This window comes from Danio rerio, chromosome 14 (assembly GCF_049306965.1).
Source record: "Danio rerio strain Tuebingen ecotype United States chromosome 14, GRCz12tu, whole genome shotgun sequence".
NCBI lineage: Eukaryota > Metazoa > Chordata > Actinopteri > Cypriniformes > Danionidae > Danio > Danio rerio.
Window position 1 is genome coordinate 46,533,983 of NC_133189.1, and position 20,222 is coordinate 46,554,204.

Genomic DNA, 20,222 nt, shown 5'->3' on the forward strand with positions numbered 1-20,222 from the left:
TGCATTGAGTAGCTGTCATGTGATTGGATGATTAGAAACTTGTGTTAATGTGCAGTTGGATAGGTGTACCTAACAAAGTGGCCGATGAGTGTAAATGACCTGCCATTTTTATAGAATTAAAAAAAAAAAAACAATGCATTAAACAACAAAAACAATTCTATCATCTATCTATGGTGTCACCGTTTGTCTTTTCAATTCAGCAATGTTAAAGATTTCCAGGATTCAAGTAGCAATAATTCATCAACTGGAGATTATTCCTTATAATAAAAGGCAGACTGAATCATAACCAGATTGTGAAACCAATGCTAAAGTATGAGACACACATTTGTGTGAGTGTAGGCAAACAGGCATCATGTGAAAACCATGTGAGAACTATCTGCATATGTCATCTACTGACGTTATTGCTTCTCAGTTCCCACAGACAAACACTTCTATTGTTCTTCAGAGTAACATAACATACTTTTGCATTGTACGTACAAAGTTCATATGTTTTAAACTCTATTTTCTCTCCTGAAGATGCTCTCTTCACCTTCTCCTCGCCCTCAGGCTGTTTTCTACACGGTGGACCACAAAGTCTTCACATGTCACCCTCATTCAGACTCAAGCTCAACATGTCCACGGACCTTTAGAAATTATGGTCTGTTTGTGCATGTGTCACAATTTTTTTTTTCTCTTTCCATCTCTCGCGGATGACTAACTCAGAATGTGTGCATGAATATTAAAACAGCTCCAATCAACATGTCCCTTTAAATCTCATCCACACTATTCTCCTCTGGTGGCCACATGATGTTGAGATTGGACAACAGTTGTAGAGATTTCACTATGCTCTTTTATGAGTCCAGGCATAAAAAAAGAACAAGCAAACACTTTTCATTGTTTCAGTATGTAGTTTCATTCATTCAGTATTCACTGCATCACACAACAACCTCAAAACATTATGCAATTCTGAGTGTGCTGCAATCTACAATCTACTTTGTAAAAGCTCTATATTAATATACTTGAATTGAATTGAAAGTCACTAAATTGAAGACACTGACCACATCTGAAAACACACTCTTTAATTTCCTTGTCACTTTAACTGGCATTTGCACCAGAGACTTTCTCACAATCAAAGTTATATTACAAAATTACAAAGTAGATTGTGTCAAAGCCGATTACAATAGAAGTTCTAGTAAAGTCCCCCTTTCAGACAACCTTAGCGACAAATTTAGTGACAAAAAAGCAACTTGTGACAAATCTAAAAAGTGTTTATAGACTGTACCGTTCCTACTCTTCACAACGAGCTGTGGGCGATGCAGTTGGCCCCTCTCCGCCTCAGGACACTCACAGGCGGCCCAGTCCTCATACAGCATTTTCTTCCGCCAGTGGCCTGAGAGCAGATCACCCCTCTGTGTATCGACGGCAAATGATTTAGCATACAGTATCTAAAAAAATAAACAAAAAAAAACTGCATTTATTAAGTTCTTCACACAGGTGACTGGGCTTGACAAACCACCTGTACTGTAGAAACACTCTTCTCCCTCTCTCTAAAAAAAAAAAAAAAACATCCACCATCCTTACTCTAGCACTTAATTCTCTGGGCATTGTTTGTATAGTTAGCACTTCTTGTGTGTATTCCCTCTTCTTGTTGAATCTTTGTATGCCTTCTTTACAGTTAGTTGCTTTGGACAAAAGCGTGCTAAATGAAATGTAAATGTACTTTGTGACATCATAAGATACATTGAGATACGCAATATACTGCTACTGTAGAAAACTGATAGTTTGTCTATCATTAGTTTTCAAAATGTATTGGATTAATTTAATATTGGATGCACAGTAAATTACAGCAATATTTTTGATCTACAGTATATCAGATATAAATATTTAACCTATTGCTGTCATCAAACACTTACTTTAAGGGCTATCGGATTGTTAAGTCTGACATCACGCAAAACAGGTTCCGGATCCAATCGCTCTATCAATTTATAAAGGGAGGTTTAACAAATGGTAATAATAAATGTTTATAAAAGTGCTGTAAAACATTCAAAAAATTATGATTGCAATATATATATATATATATATATATATATATATATATATATATATATATATATATATATATATATATATATATATATATATATGATCATTCCTAATATCAGATAAATATATCAATATAATTTTTTTAATTGTTAAAATATTGATGTTTGTGATGCAGCATGTGCAGAGAGTGGTGTTGATTTTATGAATGTGTTATATAACTAAAAAAGGGGTCATAAATGAATATTTTCTCAATTCAACTAAGTAGCAACTTGGACCTGGAAACACTTAACCATACATGACGACTTAAGCGGATACACTCCACAAATACTGGGTAGTTGTAACTCAATGTTGGTTAAAAAATTAAAACCTCCACTATTTGGTTGAAAGTGTTTATTCAATATAACTTTAAAAATTGACCCAATGTTTGATTTGTCCATATTTGAACCAGCATTGGATTATTACAACCCAGCATGTTTTAGAGTGTATAAACACATTGTTCATGTATTAATGCACATTTATTGACATGCTGTATAGTGTTAATGTCTTGTAATAAATTTTCTCTGACTTATTAGGTTTTCTTTCAAACGCTGTGATTTTATGTGAAACCATAGATTTAAACAAGATATTTGTATATTTCCAAAGCAAAACACGAGAATTGAATAATGCTATAAGTTTGAAGAAAACCATTACAACATTAAAAAAAAAAAAAAAGTCTATCACGAAAGGCCGCAAATATTAATAGTAAAAAAATGTTAATTTGAAATACGGGACTGGAAAAGGATGTGTTGCTTATACTCACTCCAGTTAGACTCTAACCATAGCTGATAACGTTCAGGATCATTCAAAAAGGATATTTGGTACAATACATACATATATATATATATATATATATATATATATATATATATATATATATATATATATATATATATATATATATATATATATATATATATATATATATATATACAGAATGTATTGTTACTTAACTATTTTTAAATACAAGTATTTTTTTTGCCAAGCCTCATTTCTGACCAAAAACAGTTCGAGTTTTATAGAGAAGCTGACATTAAAACTAGATGTATATGCAACAAGTTTATGCACCAAAAAAGGATATTTGTTTTGCAATAAATAAATCTAATTAAATTAAGTCATCTTTCTCCTAAAAAAAAACCTAAGCACATGTAATGTAAATTAGATGCACATCCCAATATGGCCTTTTTTTGAACAGTAATTCTTTTAATAATTTCTATTTAAACACCTATTTATTATCTACTTTAAGGAAAACCACTAATTTCTAAGTTCCTAAATTACACACTGCAACATCCTTGACCTACATGAAGTAACCGAGACAATGCGATGGATCTAGGAAACCACGTGGAGGGCCCCAAATTATATCTTTCGACCTATCTCTTTCTTTCTTCTGTCTATATCTTAGTAATTTGGTTTGGAAAAGGGTAGTTATACCTGTAATGACTGTTATTTTCTGCTTTGCTTTAGTTTATCACCGCAGAGAATCAGAACAGGAGGATCCAGAGCATCTTCTAGACCTGTTTTAGGTGGCCAGTAAAAGGTCTTAAAAGTCAGCGTTCTTAGATATGATGTCCTGAGGGGTAAGCAACCAACTCATTGTCTTCCATATTTAGTATCTAGGGCGATTCGTATCCAAAGGCTGTTGCAAAGCATAGATCAGCAGAAATCTGGGTATTTTTTTTGCCATACATCACAAATTATAATGGACTTCAGTGATACATTAAAGGTGAAGTTCTTTGAAACCTTTTCAGACTGGACACGGGCCCCCTGAGATGGGTTTTTTTAGGATGATGAAGTGCATCGTCTACTGTCTTCACCGAGTGATGAAGTTAGCGCTATAAATCTTCATTAAAACCTGTCTCTTGTTTTTGACAGCCTGTGCTGGTTTTGCATCTTCATAACCACAATGGGAATCTTGCGGGGTTTAAGAAGATGTGATGTCCGGCCATTGGATGAGTTACGTTTTATGATTAATAATATAAATATTTTTAAAGACAGAGAGAAGACAACAGGACAGAACAGAAAATAGGGGTTCTGTATATGCAGTTGAAGTCAAAATTATTAGCCCTCCTCAATTTTTTTCCCCCAATTTCTGTTAACAGAAAGTTTTTTAAACACATTTCTAAACATAATACTTTTAATTACTAATTTCTAATAATTTATTTATTATGTCTTTGTCATTTTTGGTGACTGTGACAATTATGTACTGTCAACATAACTGTCACATTCACCAGAAATTCACCAGTTTTGTTGATTTCTGGAAATCATTCACTTTTCACTCAGGACTACAAATCTGTAAAGATATGGACTACAAATCCTGTCATGCACCACACACTCACACCTGTTCCAGTTTTCCGCTGATTGCTAACACACGCAGCCGAAGCTGTTTAAAACTGATTACATGGACTTTAAAACCAGACATACACACCAGTGGTTGAGTCTTGTTTCACTGTTATTGTGAACATTGCGACATGCTTTTCCTTGCCTTCCATGTTTAACTCTTGCTTTGTTTTGTTTGTTTAATGTTACATTTCATGCCGCCTGTGCTGACTGCTTGCCTGTTATTTGACCACACACTGGATTTCCTGTATGCATCTCTTTGACCCTGTTGACCTTTGCCTGCCTGACCATTCTCCTAATAAACCCTGCATTTGGATCCGTACCTCTGTTGTCAGCGTCCCTTCACATAACAATAATATTTTACTAGTTATTTTTCAAAATACCATTCCGCTTAAAGTGCAATTTAAGGGCTTAAATATAGGTTAATTGAGCTAACTAGCCAAGTTATGCTAATTAGGCAAATCATTGTATAAATTATTTGTTCTGTAGACCAGTGGTTCCCAAAGTGGGCGTCACATGCAGTCATGTAACAAAATTCAAATCACTCATTGGCCTGATGTTGTTAAACATATTTCTTAAACTGCTTTTCGATTGGTCAGAATTAACATGCAGGAAAATACCAATGGAGCTCCCACAAGTAAACAAACCGGCAGACACAAAATGTCGCTTTCGACTATGCAGGGATGACTGTGCTGGCTGATTGTATCAACGGCCAAAGTATATATAATTTGTATACATCACTTTTGACAAACTATACTGCGACTGGAAAACAATGTTTTAATGCATTGCAAACAGCAAAGGCGCATCAAATGTCACTTGAGGAGGAGGCGTGAATTAATTTTGCAAAACTGCGACATGGTCAACTTTTGGAAATATTACCAACGATCAGGGACTGTTTTTTCCTCTCTTTCTGTTTAAAATTGTTGGTAAAACACTGTCAACAAATATTTTTCCTCCACATCCCTTAATGCAGAGGCAGTGGCGCAGAAGGTAGTGCTGTCGACTCCAGCAAGAAGGTCGCTGGTTCGAACCTCGGCTCAGTTGGCGTTTCTGTGTAGAGTTTGCATGTTCTCCCTGCCTTCGCGTGGGTTACCTCCGGGTGCTCAGGTTTCCCCCACAGTCCAAAGACATGCGGTACAGGTGAATTGGGTAAGCTAAATTGTCCGTAGTGTATGAGTGTGTATGTGAATGTGTGTGTGAATGTTTCCCAGGGATGGGTTGCGGCTGGAAGGGCATCCGCTGCGTAAAAACTTGCTGGATAAGTTGGTGGTTCATTCCGCTGTGGCGACCACGGATTAATAAAGGGACTAAGCTGACAAGAAAATGAATGAATGAGGTTTACTCAATTTACACAGTCAATTAATCGCTTTAAAAGAAACATGGCTCACTATATTTATTTTATGTAAAGTCAGCTAATCACTTAAATAATTTGGTAACATTTAGATATTAATGAAATATCAAATAAGTACTTTAAAAAAGACAGGTTTACTCTTTAAAATAAGTAATTTTCTCAATTTATAAAGTAAAGTCAACTCATTGCTTTAAAAGTGACAGGTTTACTCACTTTTAAAGTAAAGTCAACTAATTGCTTTAAAAGCTACATGTTTACTCATTTATTTTTAGGTAAAGTCAACTAATTGTTTTAAAAAGAACAAGTTTCTCAATTTATAAAGTTAGGTCAACTAATTGCTTTAAAAGCAACATGTTCACTCATTTTTTTAAGGTAGAGTAAACTAATAGCCTTTAAAACAACAGGTTTCTCAATTTATAAAGTTAGGTCAACTTATTGCTTTAAAAGCAACATGTTCACTCATTTTCTTTTAAGATGAAGTCAACTAATAGCCAAGTTTCTCAATTTATAAAGTTAAGTCAAATACTTGCTTTAAAAGAAACAGGCTTACTCAATTTACGCAGGCAACTAATCGCTTTAAAAGAAACAAATTTAATACAATTGTTTTATGTAAAGTCAGTTAATTACTTAAAAAAATGGGTGGCATTTAGATTTTAATGAGATGTCAACTAATCACTTGAAAAGAAACAGGTCTATTGTATTTATTTTAAGTAAAGTCAGCTAATCACATACATAATTTGGTAACGTATGGATTTCATTAACATGCCAATTAATTGCTTTAAAAGCAATATGTTCACTCAAGTTGAACATCATAATTCAACTAATAATTTAAAAGCAATATGTTTTCTCACTTTTTTAGACAAATAATTGCTTTTTACAGTGTACTAACGTATGGAATCAACTGACACTCTAGTAAAAACCTATTCACAATCATATTCAAGACTTCTAGAGAAATGCTAAAATATTTATATTTATGACAGACGTATGATCCACTCCTTTCAGACTGAATAAACCATGCATGACACTCCAGAGAGAACATGCATTAATACGATATTGCACAGAAACACCTTCTAATGAGGTCACAAGAATAAAAACAGATTCTCTGTGAAACTGTGTGTGTGTGTGTGTGTGTGTGTGTGTGTGTGTGTGTGTGTGTGTGTGTGTGTGTGTGTGTGTGTGTGTGTGCTTACAGATTCATTTTCTCTACAGACACACTGCGATGATAAACAAGGTTTATGTTTATCGGGGGGTCATTAAAGTCCCTCAGGCCTCATTTTAGATGTGTGCGATCTGTAATGTGTCTGTGTGTGTGTTTTCTTGTGCAAGTGTGTTTTACTGCAACATATAGATGAAGATGTGTAGGCATAGATTTGCCCACTCTGGTTATTTGTTTGAATGGATTAAATGTCAGATGAAAAAAATGATATTACTATGCGGATGACCTCTGGAGAATGAGAAAAGATATCAGTGCAGAGATTCTTATTGTCACGGAGCACACACACACACACTACGGCAGTGCCTTTCTGTCACTGGGGACACACCACAGCAGCAGCCAGGCTTATGAAAATATCATTAAAAAATAATATTAATATGTTATCTGTCTGACTTTTAATGTTCTCTGGCTTTATCTGTCCCTGTCCTGCACTTTTCTGTGTCCTGGCCCACCCTGGGGATGCAATCTGGCTGGCCGGCCCTCACCCAGCTGTCCAAAATTATTAGTGCAGCTCTAGTGCCCCCCAACTGCCCCATGTCTGCTTTAGTTACCTGTTTCCAAATGATCAGCCCACCTGAGCTTGACCGCAAAAAACAAACCCACACACTGCTGCTTCATCTCTGTAGCTGCACGAATGTTGCTCAAATGGCACTATAAAAACAGATCTCTATTGTAATTATGAGCGTGCAACATTTATAGTCTGAGAAAATTTGTTAACAATGTGAAAAATGGAATTATCAAGTTATTCACTCAAAGGTATTCACTGGATAAGTCTACTTTTTAAAATTTTGTATCATAAAAGCAAAAAAAGAAACCTTTTGCATTTCTGAGATGCTATAGCTACAAAATACATATGTAGTTATATAGTATACACACAGTTGAAGTCAGAATTATTAGCCCCCCATTTATTTTTTCCCCTAATATCTGTTTAACAGAGATATTTTTTTCAACACATTTCTAAATATAATAGTTTTAATAACTCATCTATAATAAGTGATTTGTTTTATTTTTTGTAACAGTAAGTAATATTTGACTAGATATTTTTTCAAGACACAGCTTTCATACAGCTTAAAGAGACATTTAAAAGCTTAACTGGGTTAATTAGGTTAACTAGGCAGGTTAAGACAATTAGGCACGTAATTGTATAACGATCGTTTGTTCTGTAGACCTGTGGTTCCCAACCTTTTTTTGCCTGAGACCCCGTTTTCCCCGCAAAGTAAGACCCCCCTCCACATTTAATGATATTATCGCTCATAAAAGTTTGTAGTAATAATGACAAAAAATGTTGTTTTCAAACATACGGTGTGTTTGTTACTATATCTAGTAATAAAATGACGTCTTTTGTTTGTCATTGAGGTTAGAAAGGCTGGTAGTTAAGGTGGCATACACGTGACATCACGTGACATACATCTTAACCAGTAAAAATTCTAATTCTTTCACGTCATTTGGGAGACAATTCTAAATTCTCTAAGGAGCACAGTAACTAAAAGAAGTGCCCCCAGATAACATCAGGTTTACAGAGTGAAATTCTAAAAGTCCAGCGCTAGAAGAGCGTAGCAAACGGTTTGGATTAGATTTTGATAAGCAGTCAGAAATTGTCATATTGTATAGTGCCTTATAAACTAAAAAAAGAATCTTAAAATCTATCCTTTAATGCACTGGTAACCAGTCTAATTCTATTAATGCTGGTGTGATGTGTTCTCGTTTCTTCAATTTCATTAAAACTCTGGCTGCAGCATTTTGTATCAGTTGCAACTTCCTTATACAACCCTTAGGTCACAGGTGTCAAACTCAGTTCCAAAAGGCAGCAGCTCTGCACAGTTTAGTTCCAACCCTAATTAAACACACCTGATCAAACTAATTGAGTCCTTCAGGCTTGTTTGAAACCTACAGGTAAGTGTGTTGGAGCAGGGTTGGAACTAAACTGTGCAGGGCTACAGTCCTCCAGGGATTGAGTTTGACACCCCTGCCTTAGGTAAACCAGTATAGCACTGCAATAATCAAGCCGAGAGAAAATAAAAGCATGAATTAATTTCTTAGCATCATCAAAAGATGGGAAAGAACTAATTCTGGCAATATTTCTCAAATGATAAACAATGTTTTTGTAACTTGATTAATATGAGATTTAAAATTAAGATGACAATCGAAAATAACACCCAATTTCTTCAATTCTTTTTTAGATAGTAAACATAAAGAACACAAATTTGCTTCAATCCTCTCTCGCTTAGGTTTTTTTGCCCACAATATTGGACATGCATCATTATTATTGTTATTTATTTATTTTTTTTATTTCAGCAGTGTCTCTGAGCTCAGCAGAAATGTATAATTGTACGTCATCAGCATAAAGATGATAATTCATGCCATATTTCTGAATTATACTACCCAAGGGAAGTATATATAATGAAAATAGACTTGGGCCTAGGATAGATCCTTGAGGAACTCCATATAATTTATTATTTCTGTGATGTATATTCATCTATATCTACTAAAAATGTCATTTTGGTAACATATGTACTGTATTAAACCAATTTAAAACGTTCCAACCTACAAGTTTTTTCCAGTATGTTTATCAAAATGCTATGATATATATGCGAGTGAAATAACTCACTCACTTTTTCACCATTTGTAAATAAACCAGCATTATTTGTACACCACTTATTGTTGTCTGTACTCACTTTGGAGTACAATTTTATTTGAGTTTCTGTTTTAACAAAGTCCTCAATCTAAGTGTGCAACCCCAATCCCCTAGACTGCCCTGGGGTTGGAACACTGTAAGAAAGTGACTTACTGTAAGAGCAACGTTTATTTTTTGAGTGAAAATAAACGATCATGATATCATTTTTTGTCAATACTGCACAGTCCTATTTCCAATTACACCAAAACTGATGAAAAGGCAGAGTACAGGAAAAAAAAGTCTCTGCTTTAATCCCATAATACACTGTCTATTATGATGAGTGTCAACAGAGTTGGAAGATTTCTTTGCTGCTTACTTTGCTGCTGGTTTGTGTATGTGTTCTCCCAGAGAGTGTGTCTGAGGCTCATCCGGGATTTACGATAGCCACATCCATGATGATCATGGGACTCAGTGGAGCAGCATGTGGATCATCCATGAGGATATGAGGGAAAACAGGAGCAGCTTCACTCATGTGGCACACACAGTCTACAGACAAAAGAGTAAGTAGTTGCAAGTTACAAGACAAGCTAGTTACCTATGCTACAAGTTGTTAAGAAATAGCTACATTGAAGACATTTAAAGGGTAAATCATGACCTTTTAGTCACATTAGAGATTGCACTATATAATTATACATTTAAAAAAAAAAAAGGGCAGACAAAAAAAAAAAATGAAATTTAACTAAAACATCTAAAAAGCACAGCTTTAAAATGTTGCAATAAATACAACTAAAACAAGATAACAATTAAGAAATAAAATCAATGCTGAAAACCAAAAACTGCAATATACAGTTTTTTTTTAGAAACAACTGAGGCATACATTTAAAAACCGCAACATTTATTCAAAACAGATTTTGTTTTCAACATTTGTTTAAACAACATAAACTGTAACTTTTAGTCAACATAATGCTACCTTTTTGTAATTAAGTTAATTATTAAGCCATGATATTATTCATTATTAATTTCTTCCAAAAACATAATTCTGACTAGCACTGGCTATCGATCCAAATGTCCTGATTATATCTGATTCTGATTCACAAGCTTTCTTTTAATTTCTAATCAATTTCTGATTTGATTAAAGGGCACCATTTTACCCCCCCCTTCAAGATTTAAGTCTTTTGTGTCTCCAGAATGTTTTTTAACTTTCAGAAGGATTTTCTGCTTTCAACACATTGTAGCTGTTTTTGTTGCCTTTAATGCTAGTCTGCCCACCATTTCCATGTTCCTAGATAAACAGCACAGTGACAGACATGAAGGAAGCAGATCTCACGTAATGTTTGTGAGAAATACTACAATAAGAACTTTCCCAATGATTATTTGATGTATTTGTTGTGGAGTTAATGAGTCGATGAGAATGATGAGTCCCACACAATGTCGTTACAAAGTTCACGCACACAGAGACACACACAGCACATTTAACTTCACACTGTTTTTACACGCAAATGTGACAGGATGCCTGCAATATAAACTGCTGTATGGATATCCGTTATGTTAATGTACAAAATAAACCTGATTTAAAGTCCACAAACCGAGCCTAAAGTATCTTCTTTTATAATTGTACTGACATGCGGCTGTGGTGACAAAAATGGTAAAATCACTGTAATTACAATCATGCACTGTTTTAAAAACGTTTTAAACTTGTAAAACTCATTCTTAGGTTGCTGATGATCACAGAGAGCAGAACAGATCTTTTAATCCCAGTTGCTTTGTGCATCTCCTGTCTTGTTGGTGTGATTATATGCGTTACTAAGGAGACATGTTAATACACGGCTGTCAATCAATTCGGTAGGGGGTGGGGGTGGGAACTGCACTTCTACATCACATTGCAGTGGACCTCAAAATGGGAGGGATTTGAATTCTATTTTAACAATAGGAAATTTAAAGAAAGAGACTTTTTGTGTTTCTATCAATTCAATATGAATGTGAACACACTATACCTACACACAGTTCTGTCCAAACAGCTTACAAAAGAGGATTTGCATCAAATAGGTGCCCAGAAAAATAATTCCAGAAATTAAATTTTGCATGATATTGTCATCAAATTTAAAACATATTCTCAGGAGGTGTGTGGCTTTTGACCTATTACTTTCCTGGACTTGCTCCAGGACTAATTTCCGATATTTGTTTATGAAATAATAAAATGTTTAATGTGGTGCTATTATTTTTTTATAATACTTAAGCATTCATAACATTTTAAACAGTATAAAGTCTGGATGATGGATACACTGTAAAAAGTGCTACACTCACAAAGTTGGTTCTATCTACTTTAAATAATTGCAATCTAGTTAATTTTATTTGTTTTATACCAAAAAAAATAAAATTTGCTTCCTCTTTACTTAAAATATATCAGTTTTTATATAACTGTATATTTTGAATAAAACTAATGCAATTTATTTGAGTAGATTTTTGTACGTGGTTATTGTGTAGAATAAATGTTTTAAAAGTGAGTTGACACAGACAATTTATTAGAGCAGCTGTCGATGTGGGCAGGTGTTCATAAAACGTGATTTTAATAGTTTGGCGTGACTCCTTTTTCATTGCCCGGGATTTAGCAGGCAGACGCAGCTTCTGCAATGGTCGACATTAACTGCTCCCAGCAGCGGATCTGATTAACACGGTAAGTTGCAAATTTAGCCGAATGATAATTGTAAAGTCATGCAAAACTGCTGTCTTTGCTAGGCAGGTGAGGTTTTAGCTTTGTAAATTGTACTGTAGCCTCAGGTATGTTAACAGTTAACTTAGACTGCTCTCACATGGAAAGCTAAGTTGGCTAACGCTAACCAACGCTAGTTTATGCTAACGATTAAAAGTGATATTATTGAGAAAAATAGTGAAAGTAGTTTTAAAACACTTAGTAGGTATAACTAACGTTGCAGAACCGATTAACAAGGTCACTGGTGGGCGGTCGGGGTGTGGGGGTTCAGTTTGTTAGCGCTAACTTGGCTAAAGTTAGCTCACCTAAGTTATAGCAGCACATTAAGGATGGATATTAAATTCAGAAACGTATGCAACAGTTAAGTAGTTTGTGTTTAACGTAAGAGAAAGTATAACTTAAAGTTTGTGTTTTAGAGATTTAGTCCATAAGTTTTTTAATGCTGCATAGTGAATAAATTACAGATTTACAATTTATTTTAACTTAAATTACATTTACTACTGATGTTTACAGAACCATTTAAATTGTATGCACCTCATTCTAAAATGCATGTTCTTGGTCTTTAGATACCAAAGTGATTTTGTTACTGTGGATCTTCAAACTTCACATCCAGGTAAGAAAAACATTAGATACAATTACAGCTATAATTATTTGCAGGTAAGTAAAACATTGGTAAAATTGCAAACAATAGTGGGCTCCATAGAATTAACTTACATTTGATATCTGAAGATTTTTTTATGTGTGCAACAGTAAAAACAGTATAAAAATATCCTAATGCAGTTTCTTATTATCTGTCAGTCTTTCAATAAAGCTAACTGATAACACTGAATCACTGAACTGTCATTTGCCAGTGACATTACATTTGAAGAAAAAGTCAATTAAATGTAGCTTTAGCAAAAAATTAATGTAAACCTTAATGTAATGTGTAAAATGGCAATGTATTTATTTATTTATTTAATAAAATTTGTATTATGCAAAGTTTGGTGCAAAATAAAGATGACAATTAAATTATAGAATTTGTATTCTATAATTTTTATATAGCCATTTTCAAACAGTTTTAATATCTAAATTAAATACACATTCTTATGCTTTATAAGTTGCCAAAATAAACAAAAAATATAATACCTAAATTTTAACAATTCTTTGATTGACAGGAAACCACAATGACATGCACTGTTACACTGAGTAAAATCACAGTTTTCTTTAAAATTTGATAACTAAAAACACCTGGAATAATGTAATTACACAACCTCTATAACCTTTTTTTATTTTTTAAATAGAAGTTAGGTAATTTTAACTAAGGTAATTTTTAACTGATAAACTAAGGTGTTTCATCCATGCATCATTCTCACTGGACTTTTGTAACTTCACTTGTAGTTATTTTCTATTTAGTATTTAGCTATTTAATGTTGTTTGGTAGCAACCACCTGAACTCCTGTTTCTTTTTGTCTCTACCAATAGAGTTGTGAGGAATCAGAGGTGCATGCGGCTGCCTACGGGAAAAATTTGCCATCAGCCCAACACAGTTTGGATTATCATAGGACTGTCAGAGGTTTGCCAAACCTGTCAAATGCATGATGGCTCCTGTTTGGACTTACCGATGTCCTCGACTTCAAGTATCCATCAAAACTGTATACATTTGAGATGTATTAGAGACTCTTTGTGGGACTGGACATTATGCATCCAAAATCTTCATCAAAATATGCAAATCTCCTCACTGAGTTGCCTTGGATGATTTCTCAATAGGATCTGGTATTATTAATGTTTTTATTTATGTATTGTGTATGTGTAGCCACATTAATGGCCTGTTTTGTAGTCACTATTAAAAGGAACATCGATTGATATTGAATACATGTTATGGTCTTTAATCCATCTTCCCATTCTTATTTAATTGTTATTGACAGGAAAGTCTGTTTATCTGTTTTTACTAGTGTATATTGTGCTTACAATAAAGAAACGAAGATTTATTTTCTGAGGTTACAGCCAGAAGTCAATTAAATTAGTTTTAAATGACATATGCATGGTTAATATTATTTAGATCATTAAGTTCATAATACTTAATTAAAATGAGTACAGTCAACATATAGCAATGTATAAGTAAGTTAAGTTTAACAAAAAAAGTAAGTTTATCTGATTTGAGTAATTTTAGAAATATTAGTTGGCTCAACTTAATTTTATTGCATTTGTTTTAAGCAATGTTTTAGTGTTTAAAATACTTAAAAAAGGCTGGAAGTTGAATCAACCTAAAACGTCCGATGCAACCACTTGCCTCACTTTTTATAAGTTAGATCTAAGTAACATTTTTTACAGTGTAGTAATGTCTTCTTTCCAAAAAAACATGAAATGTGAATGTAGACCAAATTATTCAGCAAATGTTACTGTTTTATTTTGGGAAGGTCATTTTTGAGAAATGCCTCTGACAGTGAGGAAAAAAAGGACACCAATATAGTCATATAAACTCACGAGACGCTTGGCTTTCAATGTATATTTTTTTCGGAGGTTATTATCGTAATGTTTTCCTTTGTTTATGAACAAACAAATATAGAACACTGTACAATTTTTCTTTCTCATTAATTCATAATATATACATGTTTATATTTTATAGCATGAAACTTTTTAGACCATAGTGAAGCTCAAAGTGTTTTCTTTCCAATGATATGTTTATACCTTACTGGAGTAAAGAACTGTTACTATTTAAAGTTAGGTAGGTGTAAATCCCTAAAAGTGAGTGCTGGCAAACAGTCTTAATATTAACAGTGAAGTTAATTTTACAAATGGTAAATCAGGTACACATGATCTCCAAATTCAGAATGAGTAGTCAAAAAAAGTAGAAATATAAAATATGAACAATTTTGAGACTCGATAACAAATCGGCCACATTTTATAAAACAATTATTCTAAACTTGTATTTATTCCTGTCCTATTCCTGACCTTATTTTTTTTTTCTTTTTCAAATCCACATGCAATACAACGTTTTCCTCAATCACCAGATAGTCCTGAAACTGACTGCTAGATGGTCTGAAAATGTCATCCTAAGCATAGAAACTATAAGGGACAAGTATATGCACCAAGGCAGCCTCAGTGGAGATGGGTGAAATATTGCGTCTAACCTACATCATCTCTACAATGCCAGACACAATCTCCAGCTGACGTGTCATGACATGTCATTTACATAAAGTAAACATAGACTTTTCTGGATCTCAAGTTCACTAGCAGTAACCTCTAAAATAATACGTAGACTTTTGCCTAATCACATATTATTAACGTACCAATGTATTATGCTTTTGTGTAATCATAGGCATTCCACACAACCAGACATACAATAGACTTGCATGGGAAAAAATAAGTGTAAGCACCAGAATGCCACGTCATCAGAGAATGTTCACTGTCTGCTGCCTGTGTTTGACTTTCTGACCTTACACTCACACTCCAAAGTGTTGCAATGGTGAAAAAGCTCTGAACACAGATATAGAATTAACCTTCCCAAAAGGGCCGCTCACTGACAGGCAGTACTGGAATCTAGTCATAACCTTCGCAAGTTGAGAGGGCGAATCCAACACTGAGAGGAATGCCCAGAATGTGTCACTTTTGAGGGGTCACTGCTCATACGGCCAAATTTGGCGGCATCCAGTCTCACAGCCATGACTTTCTACAATACTGTGAAAACATTGCAAGCTAGAACATTCTTCAAATTGAACTACAGTTAGACAAGGTCATTGGCTTTTACCACTCATGCTTGTGAGAACCACGTAGGGCTGCTCGATGAAATAGGAAAACTCACATTTATCACAAATTCACATTTATTAATTTATTTTGGTAGATTATTTAAAATGATCATGAGTGGGCCATAAGGCCAATACTTTTTTACTATCCATTTATTCATTGTTATATCCATCAATCTATAATATATTTTTCATAAATGTGAGCAATATCACACTCATAGCAGTGCGATATGGCTGTATATCGTCACTGGTGGGACTCTGACGCACGCAGTACGCTATATTATACAGTATATGGCACTGCTACGAGTGTGAAACTGCTCAAATATATAAAAATATATTAAAGATATTGAGTGTGAGTGTGATATTACGTTTATACAACAGTTTGATGACATGATCGTACATATAAAAAAGAAAATCAAACACAGAGAGTCTAAAAACCCTTTTGTAAAAGGAAATACTTTCTTACACCATTTATTAACATCTATAGCTGACGTCAGAGCAGCAGAAGCCATTACCAATCCACCAATGTCACTTTAGTATTTGTAATCTAGTATTAGAATGATTCTCTAAGCGTAATGTCTAACGTGAAGACAAAACAGGTGATTTGGCTCACATTTTAAGATTATAAGTTTTAATATTATTTATCTTTATAAATAAACTGCATAGTTTCAATCTAAACAACTTTATGAAAAAGCCTCAAAAGTTCATTATGTCGTCCAACAGCTGCAATTGTCAAACTGTAAAGTGTCCTCAGCTTGTTGCTATATGTGGGTGGAGTTTTAAGGGGGAGAGGGTGTAGAGGCTGGACGAGTGCTGCTACTGGCAGAATATTGCACGGCTGTCAGCCAATCCGGTTCAAGAACCAGACAGAACTATATTTTAATCCCAGTCTATATCATCATTTATCTATCTGATATTTCATTCTTCTAATCAGTCTATCGTTTTTCTATCATGCCATCCAATCGTCCATCCATACATCCATCCATCCATTAATCTATATAATGAATGCATCAATCTACATAATATAATTTACTAAGAGCATCCATTTTTTATTTATTTATTTATCTATTTATTTATTTACTTATATATTTATTCATCTATCTAGCTGGGGCGAGGCAGTGGCGCAGTATGTAGTGCTGTCGCCTCACAGCAAGAAGGTCGCTGGATCATTGGTTCAAACCTCAGCTCAGCTGGCGTTTCTGTGTGGAGTTTGCACGTTCTCCATGCCTTCGCGTGGGTTTCCTCGGGGTACTCCGGTTTCCCCCACAGTCCAAAGACATGCGGTACAGGTGAATTGGGTAGGCTAAATTGTCCGTAGTGTATGAGTGTGTGTGTGTGTGAATGTGTGTGTGAATATTTCCCAGAGATGGGTTGCAGCTAAAAAGGGCATCCGCTGTGTAAAATATGTGCTGGATAAGTTGTCGGTTCATGCCGCTGTGGCGACCCCGGATTAATAAAGGGACTAAGCCGACAAGAAAATTAATGAATATCTATCTATCTCTGATCTTTCAATCTGCTAATTAATCTGTTTTCTTTCTATCATGCCATCAATGTGTCTACCCATCCATCCATCCATCATTATATACATCAATCTATAAAATGTATACAGTATATCAATCTATATATTTACTAAAGAGTATACATTTATGTATGTATCTATTTATTTATCTGATCTTTTAGTCTGCTAATCCATCTTCTTTCTATCATGCCATCCATCTGTCCATCCATCCATATAATGTATACTCTATATCAATCTATATATTTACTTAAGAGTGTCATTTTATTTATTTGTCTATTTATCTATCTGATCTTTCAGTCTGCTAATCCATCCATCTTCTTTTTATCATGCCATCCATCTATCCATCCATCCATCCATCCATCCATCCATCCATCCATCCAGATAATGTATATCAATCTTATTTCTACCATGCCATCCATGTCCATCCATCCAACAATTCATCTGTCTATATAATTATTTAACTATGATAGGCATACACCTATAGATTATTTTAGAGATCATGAAATTTCTAAATTCTCAAAACTACGTCAGAATATGTGAAGAAAATAGAAAGAAAAACATATTAAAAATAGTTATAAACAATACAACAGAATAACAGTATACAAATGAAAGAAACCCTAACAATTGAACTCATGTTTTCATTATCAACTATTTATGTTCATTTATTATACAACAAATTTGGGTTAATGTGAATAATCAAAACCTAACATTTGGAGTATTTCGAAACATTTTTGCAATGTATTTGTCCATTTAGGCACAAAACTTAAGATAAAAGATGACTTACATGTGCATGCTCTGCTCCGTCTCTGAGGCTAAGCTCATGCACAAAACAGCACAACTTCCTTTTCACGCTTTTGTAAACACAAATGAATCGAATACACTTCAATAAATCAAGCATGTCCCCTGCTGCAAAAGTCACATAACATGATTTTACCGATTTCCATGTGAAACTGGATTTTGCTGAGGAACGAATGCAGACTGCTGAAAAGGGGGAAGGATATGACGTAATAATCACTGTAAAGTATAATCAATAATAATCAAAAATAAATGTAAATAATCTGTAACAAGGTGGCGCAGTGGTTAGCACTGTTGCCTTACAGCAAGAAGATCACTGGTTCGAGTTCCGCCTGGGTCAGTTGGCGTTTCTGTGTGGAGTTTGCATGTTCTCTCCATGTTCGTGTGGGTTTCCTCTGGGTGCTTCGGTTTCCCCCAAAATCCAAAGACATTCGCTATAGGTGAATTGAATAAATTAAATTGGCCGTAGTGTTTGTTTGTGCATGTGAGAGTGTATGGGGGTTTCTCAAAACTGGATAAGTTGGCGGTTCATTCCACTGTGGTGACCCCTGATGAATAAAGGGACTAAGCCAAAGGAAACTGAATGAATGAAATGTAAATAATCAATGCAAAGTTGAGAAAAACTGCATTTTCTAATTGTACACCTTGGGCATTGAATAACTTACAAAATGTCTTAAAACTAAATAATATATGTGTATTTTGATGCAATTTTAAGTCATAAAGAGAGTGGTATTGGAAGCATGCTTGTTTTTGTTGAGAGGACTGATGAAATGTGGATGTTGTTTTGTGGTGTTTATGTATTTTAAAATTGTTTTACTGCAGGGTTATCCATGCTTGGTTCTGGAAAGTTTAACTTCAACTCTAATCAAACACACCTGAACCAGCTAATAGACTGATTTTACATGGCCACCATATTTAAAAGCGATATCGAGGCTGTGGTGGGAAGAAACCCAGAAGTATCGCATGGAGTTACATAGGAGCATTGTGTACCTGGCTGTATATGTTATCAGCGAAGAGAAAGTGACACCAATTTATCAATTGAAAATTAAAATGGGACATCAGACCTTGTATTCAGCTAAATTAAGGGAAATGGCACTAGTTAACAAACGTTTTCTTTGCTAAACGCACATTTTAGATACTATTTATCAAACTCAAGATAAAGAACTGATCCTTTTTACTATATTAGACTTAAATTTTGGCATATAATCTGTAACAAAGTGAAAAAAAAAAACATTTCCCGTTAACATATAAGGCACTGTTGATGGCATTCTTAAACAGCGCTGATTTGCCATTGTATTCATGTGCTCAACAGAAATGACTGTGCTTGGCCAAGATTGTCATCAGTTTACCCACCGCTGTTTACTGAGTACTGTGGACTGCATCGTTTTATCGCTCACAAGGTTACATAGACTGAAGCAGGAAAGCGTCGTCACAGTGTTTACCTGGTGCCATGAACTGAAGCCTAGGAGAACACTTAAGTGTGTTAGTCTAAAAGAGACTGTGATGTTGTTTGATGCCTAATATGCTTTTAATTGTTCAAATTAAACTTACTGAATGATATTAAAGTGATGTTTACACCATTTCTGTTTTTTAAAATCTCGGGCAACGGGTTTCTTCCCACCATAGCCTCGCTTTGGTTCTTTAAAATGGCAGCCACGTGAAAGAAGCATATACTAGAAACATCTAGGCAGGTGTGTTGAAGCAAGTTGGAGCTAAACTCAGCAGGACACCAGCCCCCCAGGACTGACTTTGGACACCCCGTTTTTCTGTATGGCTTTTACCTTGTCCAGGTCTCTCATGTAAAAGAGACTTTCCTGGTTAAATAATAGTAAAATAAATAAAATAAAAATAATAATTGTATCTGAATTATTATCATTGGAGGTCGAATAAGAATAGCAGAATA

General features: G+C 34.4%; 1 protein-coding gene and 1 long non-coding RNA gene across 2 annotated transcripts in view; one reads left to right on the forward strand and one right to left on the reverse strand.

The window, feature by feature from the left end:
• The window catches only part of fgfrl1b (fibroblast growth factor receptor like 1b), a 515,733-nt gene that overhangs the window by 301,076 nt on the left and 194,435 nt on the right, over positions 1-20,222 (reverse strand). The window contains exon 4 of the mRNA XM_073921387.1: positions 9,950-10,119. The gene's annotated coding sequence lies outside the window, so the exon portion shown is untranslated. The remainder of the gene's footprint in view (positions 1-9,949; positions 10,120-20,222) is intronic.
• On the forward strand, positions 12,150-14,132 carry LOC141377628 (uncharacterized). Its single transcript, XR_012390061.1, has 3 exons — positions 12,150-12,247; positions 12,850-12,896; positions 13,745-14,132. It is a non-coding gene; the product is annotated as an uncharacterized lncRNA (long non-coding RNA).